General features: G+C 28.4%; 1 long non-coding RNA gene and 1 other non-coding gene across 3 annotated transcripts in view; both read left to right on the top strand.

The window, feature by feature from the left end:
• Window positions 1-1872: 1872 nt before the first annotated feature.
• Window positions 1873-1979, top strand: LOC128042036 (small nucleolar RNA R71). The gene has a single exon (XR_008197244.1). It is a non-coding gene; the product is annotated as a small nucleolar RNA R71 (small nucleolar RNA).
• A 5807-nt stretch (window positions 1980-7786) lies between these two features.
• LOC105772251 (uncharacterized) overlaps window positions 7787-15566 on the top strand; it is a 31760-nt gene continuing 23980 nt past the window's right edge. Inside the window, exons 1-2 of one of the 2 annotated variants that reach the window (XR_001126666.2) lie at window positions 7787-8154; window positions 8235-8346. This is a non-coding gene — a long non-coding RNA (uncharacterized LOC105772251). The remainder of the gene's footprint in view (window positions 8155-8234; window positions 8347-15566) is intronic. The other variant, XR_008196773.1, reaches the window with a different exon arrangement.

Raw genomic sequence — 15566 nt, 5'->3', positions numbered from 1 at the left:
ATAATTAAGGGTGAGAAGGCTTATCTTGGACTCTTTAACTCTACTTGTCCCTTCATGGGCGACTTCAAGCTTGTCTCATATTTCTTTTGCATTATTACACAAGGAGACTCTATTATACTTATTTGGACCAAGAGCACAAAATAGAGTATGCATAGCCTTTGCATTTAATTTCACTTTTTTGATATCATTATCATATCATTCACTCTGTTTCTTTAGGACAAAAACATCTTCGACCCTCTTTATTGGAATGGATGGACCATTTGTAATTATCCTCCAAACTTCATAGTCATTAGCTTGGATGAATAGCTTCATTCTTGTTCTGCAATATGAGTAGTTGGTGCCACTGAATAAAGGAGGCCTCATGGTGGAATGCCCTTCTCTCAATATGGTGGAATTTTTCTCCAATGCCATGAAACAAATTTCTTGACTTGTGGCTTCCATCTTGAGTATCTTGAGAATCTTCTCTCTTGGTGGTAAAATCGTCTCTAGAGTTCTAACCCTAATGCCAATTGTTGAGATCGGAATACACTAAGAGGGGGTGAATTGGTCTATTAAAACATTTTTAGGAAAGAAAAAATAAAATGACTCAAGTATTTATAATGGTTTGGCCTCAATTGCCTACATCCGCTACTTTAGCTTTCCTCAACTAAGGATTTTTCAAATCCACTAGACTTGAACCTTTAAGGACAAGGTTTAACCTTACAAATCTGTATCTTTCCAAAGGTAAGATAGAACCACTTTCCCTTAAGGTTTTTTACCCAAAACCTTCAGTAACACCTCACAAATGAGAGAAAAATAATGATAAATAAGATGATACCTCTAAAAGGTAAATAACCAAAAACTAACCACTATTACACAAAGTTACAACACTTGAAAGAATGATAGAAAACTTAACCCATAAGTGTGTACAAGAAATATTTAGTAAAAGATTGGAAAATTGAGTTCTTGGAAGTTAGGTACTTGTTTCTTGTCTTTTCTTGACTTCAATGGGGAGCCTTCACCTTGTATTTAAGTCCTCTAACAACCTTGTGGACATTTGTAACCGTCAGAAACAAATTAGAGTCATTGCAACCATAAAAACCAGCACTAAATACAGTTTACAGCTTTGTTGTACCAGTAGAAGGAATCTTGTATCGATAGAAGTCTTTCCAAAATATGATCGTTGGGCTTATTTTATTTATAAAAGTTCCCTTATATCGGTAGAAATCTGAGGGTTTCATTTGGTATCGGTAGAACCAATCAGAGTATCGGTAAAAGTGTAAGAGATGCTAAACTTTGGCTACTGTCTTGACTTGTTTCGGTAGAAGTCCTCAAGGTATCGGTAGAACTCTAGTGGTTTCAACTCGTATCTATAGAAGCCATTAGAGTTTCGGTAGAAATATGGGAGACGTTGAACCTTGGCTACTATTTTGACTTGTTGCGATAGAAGACCTTAAGATAGCGGTAGAACTCTAAGGATATCAGTAGATCTGACCAGGGTATCGACAAAAGTCCAATGCCAAAACTACACTGCTTACTGGAGTGCGTTCTACTAATAGAAGTCCAAGTTATATCGGGAGAACTTCTAGTTCTACAGGTAGAATTCTGTAGCCTTTTCAAGGTTATTTTCTTTTTGAGTTCTATCGATACTTGTCCACCTAAGTATTGATAGAAGTCCTTCAGAATTCAAAAAACTCGTTAAAAATCAAGTTAATTCAAGGCTTTTTAAAAGTTTATTTTGTCCAACACTTTGAAAATAATTTTCAGGACTTATAAATAATTTTTGCAATTTTAAGTAAGGATTTTTAATATTCTTTTTGTTATATTAAAATACTTGAAAAACTAGAGCTAACAAGACCATTATAAAATGTCTCCAATTGAATGCAATGTGGAATCCCGTGGTGAGGGCATCTTCAAAGTAACTCTTTGAATCTTTCCCATGCCTCGTATAGGGACTCGTCATCCAATTGTTGAAAAGTGGTGATCTCTTTCCACAACTTAGCTTTTTTGTTAGGTGGGAAATACTTTACCAGAAAGCATTCAACTAATTCTTGCCATGTTGAAATTGAATGTGGGGGCAACAACTTAAGCAATGCTCTCAATCTCACAATGAGTATGGAAACAACTTCAATCTCAATGCGTCTTCAGTTACACCAGCTATCTTAAAGGAATTGCTCACCTCCATGAAAAATCAAAGGTGAAGGTGTGGATCTTTTGTAGGCATTCCACTAAATTGGCCCATGGTTTGAAGCATTTGAAACATTACCGACTTCAATTTAAATTATGGTGCCTTAATTGTCAATTTCTTAATTCCTAAATTTAACTCATTAAAATGTGGCATAATGTACTGTCTTATGGCTCGATCCCTATCATTAGCAATAAGGATTGGATTTCGAGCATTAGTGGCTCTATTCCCTTGAAAATCATTTTGAAATAAATCGATTTCAGGGTTTACAGGTAATAAATCGATGATTCGATCTATTCTTATAAACACATGAAAATAAATCAAAAAAATTAAAGAATAAAGAATTAATTAGTAAATTTAGAAATAAAAAAATAAAAACCAAATCGCAAAGAATAATTTCAAAAAAATGATTAAGGCGTTAGTCCTCGGCAATGGTGGCAAAAACTTGTAATGCATGGTTTGTGCAAGTGTACACAGTCATTATCAAGTAATACGAAAAAGAGTTATCGTCTCCACAGAGACTGTGAATGTTAATCAATTAATTGTAAAATTAAAGTAAACAATTTGGTGAGAAAAACAGAACAATTTTTAAGTGATTGATGTAAAAATAAATTATTAAATGTAAGTTGATCCCTAATGCAAATTAATCTAAATGCAAAGTATGAAATGAAATGTATAAGATGAGTTTAGCAGCAAAAACACAAACTTCAACAATCAATAACATGAATAGGCTAGAATAGTTACATCATTCAATTCTGATTTATTTTTCTCATGTTTAACAGTGTTCAAAAAATATTCCATGGCAACTCGATCTTTCATGGGCTTGAAACCAAATTAAGTTCTTTTGGAATCTTTTACTTAGTAAAACATGCATTTTACTGATCATATTAAACTAAGGGGTTTTTAGAATTCATGTGAAGTAACAGGGACTGGGTTGGTTTGAAACAATTTAATCACACAAACCTAAAAGTTATACACGGTAATAGAGCTCGGTAAAGTTATTACGAACCTTTAATTTATTCTAGGTTGGATATAAATTAAGCATGCAATTTTCAATTATTGTGTCTATTAGCCGTCATCTGGTTCGGATCGCTCAACTAATTCCAATGCATTCAATCATGTATGAATGAAATACATGCTTGGGTTTAATTGAAAACATAGACGACTAAGGCACAAACACTAAAAACATGATTTAAACAAACTTGATTGAATTGGTGCAATCATCCTAGCTAAATAGATTTAAGCTACCATTGTTGATGATAAGAAAACAAAGCACATTACAAACATGATTTAATTAAACTAACAAAGTAAGGAAAAAATAAACTTTGTTTGAATTAGCAATCTCGCGAACTACGATTGAAGAATTTTCCTCCAATCCTCGTGTTGTTCCTTTGCTAATGGCTTCTCAAGGTGGCCGACCAAGAGATAATCTTCTCAAGGTTTTGCTGGCTAAAAAAGAAAAGGAATAGGGGATGCTATGCCTAGAGATGAAGAGAAGGAATAAGAGAAATGAATAAGGGATGTATGTAGAGATGAGTAAGGGATGTAGGGATGCTTTCAAATAGGGAATGGAGGTGGGTATTTATAGTGAAGGTTGGTGGATGAGTTTACTAAAAATAGTGTAAAAAATCCCCCTATTTACTACTTTGCTTGGCCAACCACATATTATGGAAAGGAATGGATGTTGGTTGCTTGATTCAAGCATGAAATCATTTGCAACTGTAGGGTTGGACGGTTTCAAAGCTAAATCTTGTGAGTTGATTTTTTTTTTCATTTGCAACTGTAGAGATCTCTAATAAATTTCCCAAATCTAGTTTTTGGGCTACTCACAAGTGTCATGTCAAATTGGACTTGTTTTTCTCTTGTTGGATGGTTTGGTGACCCAGTTGTTTACCAGACTTGTCCATCAATTGATCCATGTTCAATTAGATCAAAAGTAACTTCTTCATGACTCATTTGCATGTGTTTGTCGTCCATGTTGAGTGAAGTTTGGCATGTCCATGTAACTTTATTTTGTAAATAAATCATGCATAATAAATTCATTGGTCCAGCTGCATTAAATAAAGTAAAACAATTAATATGTAGCAAAACAATTAAATTATGCAATAATTTAATACAAAAAAACATAAAATTACATTCTTCCTTAAATCATGCCCATTACTAAAATATGAGCAAAATTCACTCAATTAATAATAAAATGCTTGAGATTAATATTAATTTCGAGTAAAAAGGTGTTATAAACTACTAAAAAAACCTATATAAATTAGAGTTTACATTCAACACCATCAAAACCTTCAGCTTCATCACTAACACGAAATCCTCTCTCTCGATTCTTGACCCTTTGGTCCAAATCTTATCTCATTTAGACAAAGGCCTCGCGTGCAAGCACTCATTCGGTTCGCTCATCACACGTCTCTACAAGATTAAAAGGATTGTGTTTTTTTTACTATGAGGGAAAACTGTGGATTGAATGTCACCACCTTTTCACTCGATCGTAAACGTGTTGACGAAGAAGAAGGTCAAGGAGGCATGGCTAATGGCGGATCTGATGAGAGTCGTTGGAGTTTCGCCAGGCATGATGACATATAATCTTTTTACTGATGGCATATTGTTGGAAGTGTAAGTTGATGGAGGTGAGCACGGTGGAGAAATAGAGGTTCGGGTGTTGGGCTTTTTTTAAAAAATTACGAAATTATTAAAAATTAAAAATTTTTATTTTGTAAATATTGATAGCTAAATTAATTGAATTATTTAGAATTTTACCTAAAATGTCAAATTTTGTAAATATTAAGGGTAATTTTTTTGAATTTTTATATTTAGGATAAAATTGATAGAATGTGTACACATTAGAGGGCTAAATTTTTATTAGACTAATAAAAAAAGCCCACGCCAAACACTTTCATCTAATTTAAAATGTCTATTGACATTCGGTGATAAAATTTTTTATTTCAAATAGTTTAGTGACTAAATTAAAAAATAAAACTTCATGACTAAAATAGAATACGACAATAGTTTAGTTATCATTTCGACCCTAAAATATTGCTTTAAGCTTATGTAATATATTTAAATTTCAATAAGATTCTTTTAAAATGTATAAGACTTTTGATAAATTATTTTTGAGCGTAAAATATAAAGCAGTTTAGAAAAATTTTAAATCAATTTTAAATTTTTAAAAGTTTTAAAAATGTATACAAAAATTTTATTTTAATTGTATTTTTAAAACTAATTTTAATATTGTTGGTAAAGTGATTTTTAAAAAAATTTTGTTAAGCATTTTAGATTAAAAAATATTATATGTTTGCATGCGAGTGTTTTTAGGTTAATAAAAACATTACAATAAATTACTAAAATTAAAACCCAAGCCTCTTGGAGGCGTTTTGAATATCTGGATACCACCACTATTACCAATAGTTATTTTAGTTAGACTATTAACCTCTTAATTATACTCTTGAAGTATGTTATGAATCAACTAATGCACCATTTTATCCAATAATATTTCAATTCTTCTAGCCAAAGCGGAACTTGATACCTTTGTAGAGCTGCCCTGTAAAACTTGTACCACCTCTTGACTGTAATAGAAGATAATCAATCTGTTGAAACCTCTATCAAGTGCAATCGCCAAACCCTCCCAAATACCCCACAATTTAGCATTTAGAATAGAAAAAATTACCACAAACCAATTAAACCCAAGAATCCATCTACTATACTTGTCACGCAAGACTCCCCCAATCTTAGCAAACCCGGAATTATCTTTTACTGTACCATCAAAGTTTAATTAATTAGATCCAATTCCCGAACATGGATGGAACTGAGATCTGAGCTTACCTATTGGAAGCATTTATCTTATAAAAAGAGGTATATTGTTTGGCTCAACTATAAGCGAGTTTTAAAAGTAAGTAAACATCCATGTAAAATTCTAGAAAAATTTCAAAATTGTTTGAAAATAATGAATATTGGGAAAAAAAAAGAAGAAGAAGATAATTTTCAAATTTTATAATAAATGTGAAGACAAACGGACTTATTAGTCAAATAATCAAGCCATGATTTCAAAATTCTAAAGCATTTAAAACCTTGGAGGACTAAACTGATAAATTTAAAAACAAAAACCCTTGAAAATTATCCTCAAAAGCATGTAGGGTCAAATGCTGCAATTAATTATGCTGGAATTTCGAAATTTCAAATAAATCTAAAATAAGAAGGACTTAGGTTGTAATAAAAACGGCAGAAAGCCTTACGGAAAAAAGGAAAACACAGAGGGACTTATTTTGTAATTCTCCATTAACTCCAACTACAAAAGCCAAACTTTCACCCTTTTGTTCATTAATCTTTTTATATATATATATATATATATATATATATTAATTTCTCTTTTCTTCTTTATTTTACTCGTAGCTTTTATGCTAAAAAAACCATATTTCTTCTTTATTTTAGCATCATATAGTTCAAGTTTCATATGGAAAATCATGAATACTTATCTTTTATATTTTAAATCATTCAAAAATAATTTATTTTGATTACTTTTCATATGGAAAATCAGGAGTTGAAATAAAACTTCCAAAATTATCCATATATTTAGTCTTTTAAATTAGTTTAAAATTATAAAAATAATTTATTTTAAAACCAGAAATAATTTTAAATATGTAAAATCAGGAATACTTATATTATACACTAGTTTTTTTTCTTGTGCGATGCATGGGTTTATCATGTGTATTATTTATTTTTAAAAAAAATTGTAATATGTATAAACTTTTTGCTAAAATTGTAATAAAAATTAAAAGTATATTTTTGTGCGTGTTTATTTATAAAATCGGAATTCGGAACATAACAATAATAAATTTACTTTTCTTTGATAATTATTTTCAACAAAATAAAATTTATAATTACTTAATTAATTTATTTGATTTTTGACTAATTGGTAGTTTTTAAAACAAATAAGAAAATGATATGGTCTAATTTTGTGATTTTAACAAGGAATTTTTTAATTTTAAAAGGTTGGAAACAATGAGGACTTAAATTCTGATTTAGGAATATTGAGCACCTTTAAATACTTTAACAAAATGTGGATTGGTTTAAAAGGAATTTACCCATTCAAAAAGTTATAAATCTTTATTTTATTGCCTTAAATTCATTTTACATACTATTGATTATTCTAATTGAATGAACGAATTTCTTTTCTTGTTTATTTATTTTGAGAATTATTATTTTAATTTGAAAAAAAGTTAACAATAAGTTTATTCATTTAAATAAGTGAATAAATGCTTGTGATTAAAATAAATAATTTATATATAACTATTAATTTAAGAAAATAATTGTGCAATGATAACAATATGTATTGATTAATATGTGATTATATAATTTTACATAAAATAACTATAGGATATATATGATATGATTTGCCATAGCAGTATCTACATTTGTAACGAATGCATCTAATATAATTTGATAAGTTTGGTGATTTTAGAGAAATATATCTACAATATTTACAAGTTATATATATATATATATATATATTGAAAATATCAATTGGCATTTTATTCATTTATTCAAAAATAAAAGCCTAGACAACAAACGAACTAATCAATTAAAATTGAGGTAACTCAATCAACCCAATAATCCAGCAAAGAAATGAGCTTGCTCTATAAGCATCCAAGCCACCAGCCAAAACAATTAACTCGACGCAACTCCTGAGGACCAACAACTAGATAGAAATCCCTCATTAATTAATCTTTTCTTTTTCCAGATTCTTGAAAACCTTCCATCTTCCATTGCTACTCTCCTCTCTAGATGCTCTTTCTCCCCCAGGTTGCCAAATCTAAGCGAAGAACTTAGTCCATCAGCATTATCCCTTTACGATATCACTTTCCACCTCTTCTTTAGCATATTCAGAAATCCCATTTCTCATCAAGCTTTGATCCCCTTTCGTCAAACCTTCTGCAGTCAGCAAATGAGCAACAGCATTCATCAATCAGTTGCCATGTTTGAACTGACAGGTTTGAAATCTTTTACTCAGCCCTTGCCCATCTCTAATATAAGCACAAATTTCTGATTTATCATCCCCTCCTCTTTTTAGTATTTTGACAAGAAAAAGGCATCGCCTTCAACTTCGATTGCCGTAAACCCCAGATCCAGACCCAATTGAATACCCTGAATGAATGCAAGGGCCTCCGCCAAAAACACCGAAGGTACGTTTTCATTTAATATTTCTAATGTTAACTACTTCGGAATAGACTGCAGGTTTAATTTAAGGCACAATGATAAATTTATCCCAATTCTTTTTTTAGTTAAATTTGGCTTTAACCTTAAAAAAAATTGAATTTGATCATCAATCTTACAAAAGGAGTTGAATTTTTTTAACAAAAAGACTTACTTAAACATTAAAATTTTAAACATGACAACTTGCATAACAATTCACTTGCATTTCATTCTAATTATTTTGAATTTTTATGAATTTTTAATCTTAATTTTTATCTTTTGAATATTTTATTATTTTTAAATTATTTGTTGACATGATATATAAGACAAATAGTGTCATGTTAGCATGAAATACATTTGGACTATGACGTAGGTTGTGACACTAACATCGTTAAAAAATAATGTTTTAGTTAGTACTTCCACTAAAAACAATTTGATTCTTTTGAAAACTTAATGACTAAATTTAGCTAAAAAGAAAAATAATGACCAAATTGATAAAAATATAAATGATGAGGACTAAAAATAACATACACATTAATTTTTATTTTTATTTTTCAAGATATCTACCAGAACAAGTTAAATAACTAATCTTTTATATTTTGTAGACTCATTAGCAATACTGTATTTTGATTTTGAGACCTGAGTAGTGTTTCGCTAATAGCTAGTAGCAAGTAGATTAATTGTTGACTTTCAATACTTTATAATATAAGAAGGAAACAATCATTTAAAAATATTAAATTATAAAATAAAATTAATTTAATAAAATAAAATATAAAAAACATAGTAGTAATAAAAATATAAACTACTATATGAAAATAATTAGGAAATAGTTCTAATGGACTAAAATCAAAGATATTCCTAAATATTTTGTAAAAGTTTACCGTTGTAAATAGAATGTAGGACTAAATTAGAAAGAAAACAAATAAACAATTATATCTACAAATATCTTCATTAAAATACTATTATTATTTGAAATGAACCCTACATAATTTATTTATTAAAATTAAGATTTTATTTTAATTATTATTTTAATTTTGGTTTTAATTTTATACTTAAATAATCAATTTTCTTATTGATAACTTCACCTACATAATTTTAATAATAATAAAATTAATTTTTTAATTTATAAATAATATGTATTTGAAATAATATTATTTAAAATTTTCAAATATTTAATTGTTTTATAAAATTAAAATTCAATCCATTAATATGATCTTATTTTTAATTGTTAAAATTTTATCAATTTTATAAAACTTGTGCATGTAATTTAAGCATTTTAAATATTTAAATTTATAAATTATTGATATTATTCAAATAATGTATTGTAATTTTAATATTTTATTTTATTTTAAATAAAAATGGAAATAAATAATACATTATCACGTGTCATCATAATAGGTATGTCACGTGTCAATAAATTAAACCTCCATGTCACTTAAGACCTAAGAGCTTATATATATATATATATATATATATATATATATGATTTCAATTTTATTTAATTTAAAATGTTAAAATAATTTATTTTATAATTCATCACAAAAAATTAAGAATTCAAATAAATATAAAGATGTTTATGTGTCCTCGAAATAGTATGCCTATATCAACTTTGATCTTAGATATTGTAATATATAATATATAATATATATACGTGTGAGCGTGCGAGAGTATATATATAATATGATATACTAATTTTTATCCCATGCGATGCATGGATGATAAATTTTTGTCAATCCTATTAAAAAACATAATTTTTTTAATTTAAAATAAATTGTTCTGTTTTCTTTTAAATATATATTAAAACGTGGTTATTGGAAACAAGAGTGTGTCATAATTAGAATAATTGTAAATTTTGTTATATGTGATGAATTAATTTATGTTATTTAAAAAATATTTTCTTGATTTATATATATATATTAATAAATGTGTACTCTTAATTTTTTATTAATAAACAACTTTATTTTATAAGTCCAATTGAAAATAGGGTGAGGAATACATTGTATTGAATAATTAAAAATATGTAATTAATCTATACTTTATTAAGTTAATTACTTGTAATTTATAGTTTAAAGTAAGAAAAGGTAAATTATTTTAAAGATTAGTGAGAATTATTAAAAAGTAAATTAGTACCAAAAATATTTAGTGTAATATCAGGAAAATGTAATAGTGGAAACAATATTATTAGATAAAATAATATTTTCTTAATTATTTGTAGAATTATAAGAACCATAGTTTACGTTTATATACTGATATAATCTTTAAATTTTATATTTAATGTTGTTTTAATATTTTAATGTATAAAATTATATAAATTTTATATATGAATCCCAAGTTGTGATTTATTAGCCGGTGTTTACGGTACTTCAAAATAGCTTAGATTTGAATCATAATAATTAATATATGAATTTGACATAGATAATTTTTGTCATAATAATTAAATAAATACTTACATTTAAATCTAATAATTATGTTGAATTAATTTAAATAATATTTTGTTTAATTTATTTTATTACTTAATGAAAATTATATAAGTTTTATGATCATATTAATAAATTATTTTATTTTTTCAAAATTATTTAATTTGTAAAACATTATTATTTCTTATTTACTTACAAATAAGTTACAACGATGATTTAAAATTTAAAATTCACCTTATAATATAATATATATTAAAAAAGTAACAACTCTTAAAAACTTATTTTTAATTATAATAATAAGCTAAAACTATTTACATTTGCCACATGTAAAATTTTAATAATTGACCATGTTGAAAACTTAAGAATCTTATAATATAATATATATTAGATTTCGCCACTTAGAAAGCATATAAGTCACCAAAATTGAAAGTTTACATAATTTCTCTAAAACCTTACTATATTATATATATATATATATATATCAATATACCAGTTTTCTATTCCATGTGGTGCATGAGTTGTTGGTTTGTTTTGTAAAATTATTATTATTTAAATTTAATTTTTAATTAAAATTGTTAATGAAACACTATTGAAAAGATACAACCAACTTTAAAAAAAATACTTAAATTTAATATATATTAAAAATATGTAGATATAATAAAATGTAATTTCACCTTAATTTTTAACTTTTTATTTTCTTTTATTTTTATCATCAAAATTTTATACATTTATATCGTATTTGTGTTTTTCCATTTTATAATCATGTATTAATTTATATTTAAAATATTATTTACACTTACAATTTTTTATCATTTTTACAAATAACAACATAAGATTAATTGCTACAAAATATATTTTCTCTATAGAAATATAGAGTATTTTAAAATATATATTAAATTAAAAATAAAAGATACAAATGTAGAGTATTGTTTTTTTGTTTTTATATTGAAATTTTATTTATTTTAATTATTTTTGTTGTGTTCATTTCACTTAATTCATAACCAACTTTGCAGTTTTAGTATTTGCATAAACACTAATAAAAAGGTATCATATGATCCTATAATTATCACTGATAGCCATGTTTTATTGGTTTCTATTATTGTTATTATTATTATTATTACTGTAACACTCCAAATCCGGCCTAGAAGCTAAGGTTGGATTATGGAGGTTACAACGCTCATAAAAACATTGTCGATTAATTTACGCAAAAACTTAGTTTTAATTCTAGAGTAATAAAGTTATTAATTTATCGAAAATAAAAGTTTTCAGAGGAATGTGCGTAAGCACTTGGACGAAAATCTTATTTTATTAATTTTATAAAAAAAATCCCAAATGTTTAACCGATTTAGTTGTAAAAAGTCGTAATTAATTTAAAAACCTTGTAGCGGAAAAATACTTTTAAAATTTTTATCCCTTAAAATCATAAGGTCTATTAGTTATGTCGTATTGGGTGAGTTTACAAGTTTTAAATAAAACATTCGTGAAAACAAATACCAAGACCAAGAAGTTAACGTTCCAAAACAAATTAAAATCTGAAATATTGTGAAGTTCGAAATTAAAAATCAAATAAACTTATACCAAAATGTGTGAACCCAGCTTTGAAGTCGCCGCTAAGTCCTAAGTCAGAAGTACACCTGAAATGAATCAAACAAATGAGTGAGCTAGAAGCCTAGTGTGTGACTTGGTCCACAAACAGATGTACATAAATAACAGACACATTATCAGTTATAGACTTAATATATACTCAAATACAAAATCAGATATATATATTTTTATAACCAAATACAAATGCAGACACCAGTATCGAAACAAATTCTTATTCATAACGTACACATATGCAAATAACATATCAAAATATCACAACAAATCCAGAAACATATATCGTGTAGTACAATAATAATTTTTAGAAATATATATTGGATCATAATGTCATATTAGAATAGAACAAATCTTATTCCCATTCGCTACACACCAACACCATCCAACCAATCACATTAAATAGGACTACAAGAGTCCATCCATCTAATCACACTGGGTCGTGGTGGTTTGCCACTCATAATGATGCAGATGAGCTGCCAGATAGATATTGCGGTTTAACTGCCGAAATTGTAGTAATACTGTCAGAAAACACTTCTTCCATCATATCAAAATCCACCCCAATGCAAAAGCAAAATCATATTAACTTACATACATAACACATAGGTGGAATGCCATACATACCTAAACACATATTTTACGGAGTATAACATAACACATAACTTATACATATTGTATCATATCTTATTTCTTATACTAACAGTTATTCCACATAAAGATGTCATGTGTAATCAAACACAATTACGTTTTTAGAGTTACCAGGACACAGATTGTATTTACAATTTTCACATACCTTAACCATATCACGTACTAACACATATTGACAACTGTTACATTTCGGGTCTTATAATGTCAAATGGACCCAACGAAGGATCTAATCACACATTTCTATGTCAAATGGGCTTAAGTGATTTTTTTTGAAAATAGGCCTACACGGCCTAATTGGCCAGCCTGTGTGGCCTACACGACCTACCTAACCAGCCCGTGTGCCCCACATGACCTACCTAAGTTGCCAATGTAATCGCACATGCCTATGTGCTCCACACGACCTAGCCCACGACTGACCACACGCTCGTGTGGCACACACATCTGTGTGATGCAGATTGCAGTTCAAAAACAACTTAAAGTTTTTTTTTTTTTAGATTTTCTAAGTTTGAATCAATGTTTTTGGGTTTGAAGCACATACTTGAGTTGGTTTTGATGAAGATTCACAAACGAACAACCCTGTAACCCTTATATGAAACAACAACTTAAAAAGGGAATTTAATTCGTCGGAGGATCAATTGTCTCATAATCTTCTTCTAATTGCACCAAATCACATAGACCCTACACTTCAAAAGCACCGCATTCGGATCTAAAAAGAAGGAAATACAAAGAAAGGCTTTGCACGATAGCCATCTTTGGGAAGAAAAACAAATTTAAACAGAAGAAAGAAAGAAAGAGAAAAAATAATAAAGAAAAAGAAAATGGGAACGTGGGTACAAAATTGGAGAAAATTTAGGAAAATAATTAATTTTTATTATATTAATATTATGTTTTAAGAGAATAAAATAAAATGAAAAATTAAAAAAATTTTAATTTCCACTTTGTACATATGAGGATTTGAACACAAGACCAAAGGATAAGCTTACTCCTTATCACTGAAACAGAAAGCTCATTCTTATTATTAATTGAGTGAAAATATTATTTATGCCAGATGGTTAACGATAAAGGTTATAACAAAATTACTAAAAATTCAAGGAAAGTGATTTGAACATAAAACCTCTCACCCCACACACATTACACCTATCTACTAAACCATATTAACCCACTTTTAAAAATTTTCACAATAATAACTCAAAATCAAGATGTGACCACTCTTGGTATCATTAGCTCAATTTTATCTAACCTGGTTTTCGGAATGTGACAACTTTTCCCTCTTTAAAAGAATTTTGTTCTCAAAATTCTCGTTGTCACACCATTTGCTTAACCACAAAATCTAAAATTTTCTTATTAATACTGATCACCATGCTATCGCTACGCAACTCTAATTTCAATGCAAATCCAAATAATATTTTACTCTCAAAACAGTCAATTTTTTTTCAAACGAATTTTCCATTTATTTCCTCGGAATGTCTAAAAAAAGATTCTATAGAAATATCAATAACTATCCGCAATCTCAATGTCTTAGAAACTCTAATGACAATTAAACAGTTAATCTACGCAGAGTACAATTGACATGTATAAAAAATGTACCCGTATTGTTGCTAGATGCGGCTTAATCCTCTCGATGCCTAGATGGACAAAGCGGTTTCTGATTACCTCTCTGAGTCGAAGCTTGCATCCGAATAAGAGAATGTTGTGAAAAATCCTTGACACGATGCTCTTCATATCCAAATCTAAAACACACTCATATTCTTCCAACACTCACTCGAATGATGCCTATCACAGAAAACATAAATCGAAACCTAACATATGCTCACAACTGCGTCAACTTGTTGAGGCCTACTACTTTGGCCTGTTTCCTAAATCGCAGATTCAAGTAAACAGGACCAGCATTGCTCTTACACCGCACTTATTCCTTATTTTTCCTTGCTCTCTAAGCGATTAATCTTATCTGCTAACTCGGTTTCATTTGATCGAAGTCACTCAATCACAGATCCTCAACCCACAGATACAGATTAAACCCCAATGACCCTCTATAAATCCTTAAACATAACCTATTATACATCAACATTCTCAACTTCATGATTATCACCGTCAGATATGGACGTCTTAGCAAACTTGCAAATTCCAGATTGGGTATGATTTCTTGAAAAGAGAACTCGGGGTGAGCCACTTGACAACGTCCACCACGTCATTGCGCACTGTGATCATAGATATTGGATAAACTCATTTTGCTTAACGGCAGATCAGAATTCTAAAGTGTAGCTTAAATTGTCTTTAGATCTTAAGTCTAAAGTTTAACAGAGTTAACTAATCTGAAGCATATATTCTTTAATTTCTACAGCTTCTAAAGTTTACCAATTAGCTAAAGTTCTAAAGTAAGTATAACTAAAGTAACTAAAGCAACGAGTTTTTTAACCTGGGTCAGCGCTGGAGACTTGGACTCATATTTCATAACCAGATATAAAAATTTATCAAAATTCCAAATCCCGAATCAAAATAATTTTCATAAAAGAGAAGTTGGAACCAGAAATCACACCCTGAGTTTTCCA

This window comes from Gossypium raimondii, chromosome 6, assembly GCF_025698545.1.
Source record: "Gossypium raimondii isolate GPD5lz chromosome 6, ASM2569854v1, whole genome shotgun sequence".
Taxonomy (NCBI): domain Eukaryota; kingdom Viridiplantae; phylum Streptophyta; class Magnoliopsida; order Malvales; family Malvaceae; genus Gossypium; species Gossypium raimondii.
This window is presented reverse-complemented; position numbering and strand designations above follow the sequence as displayed.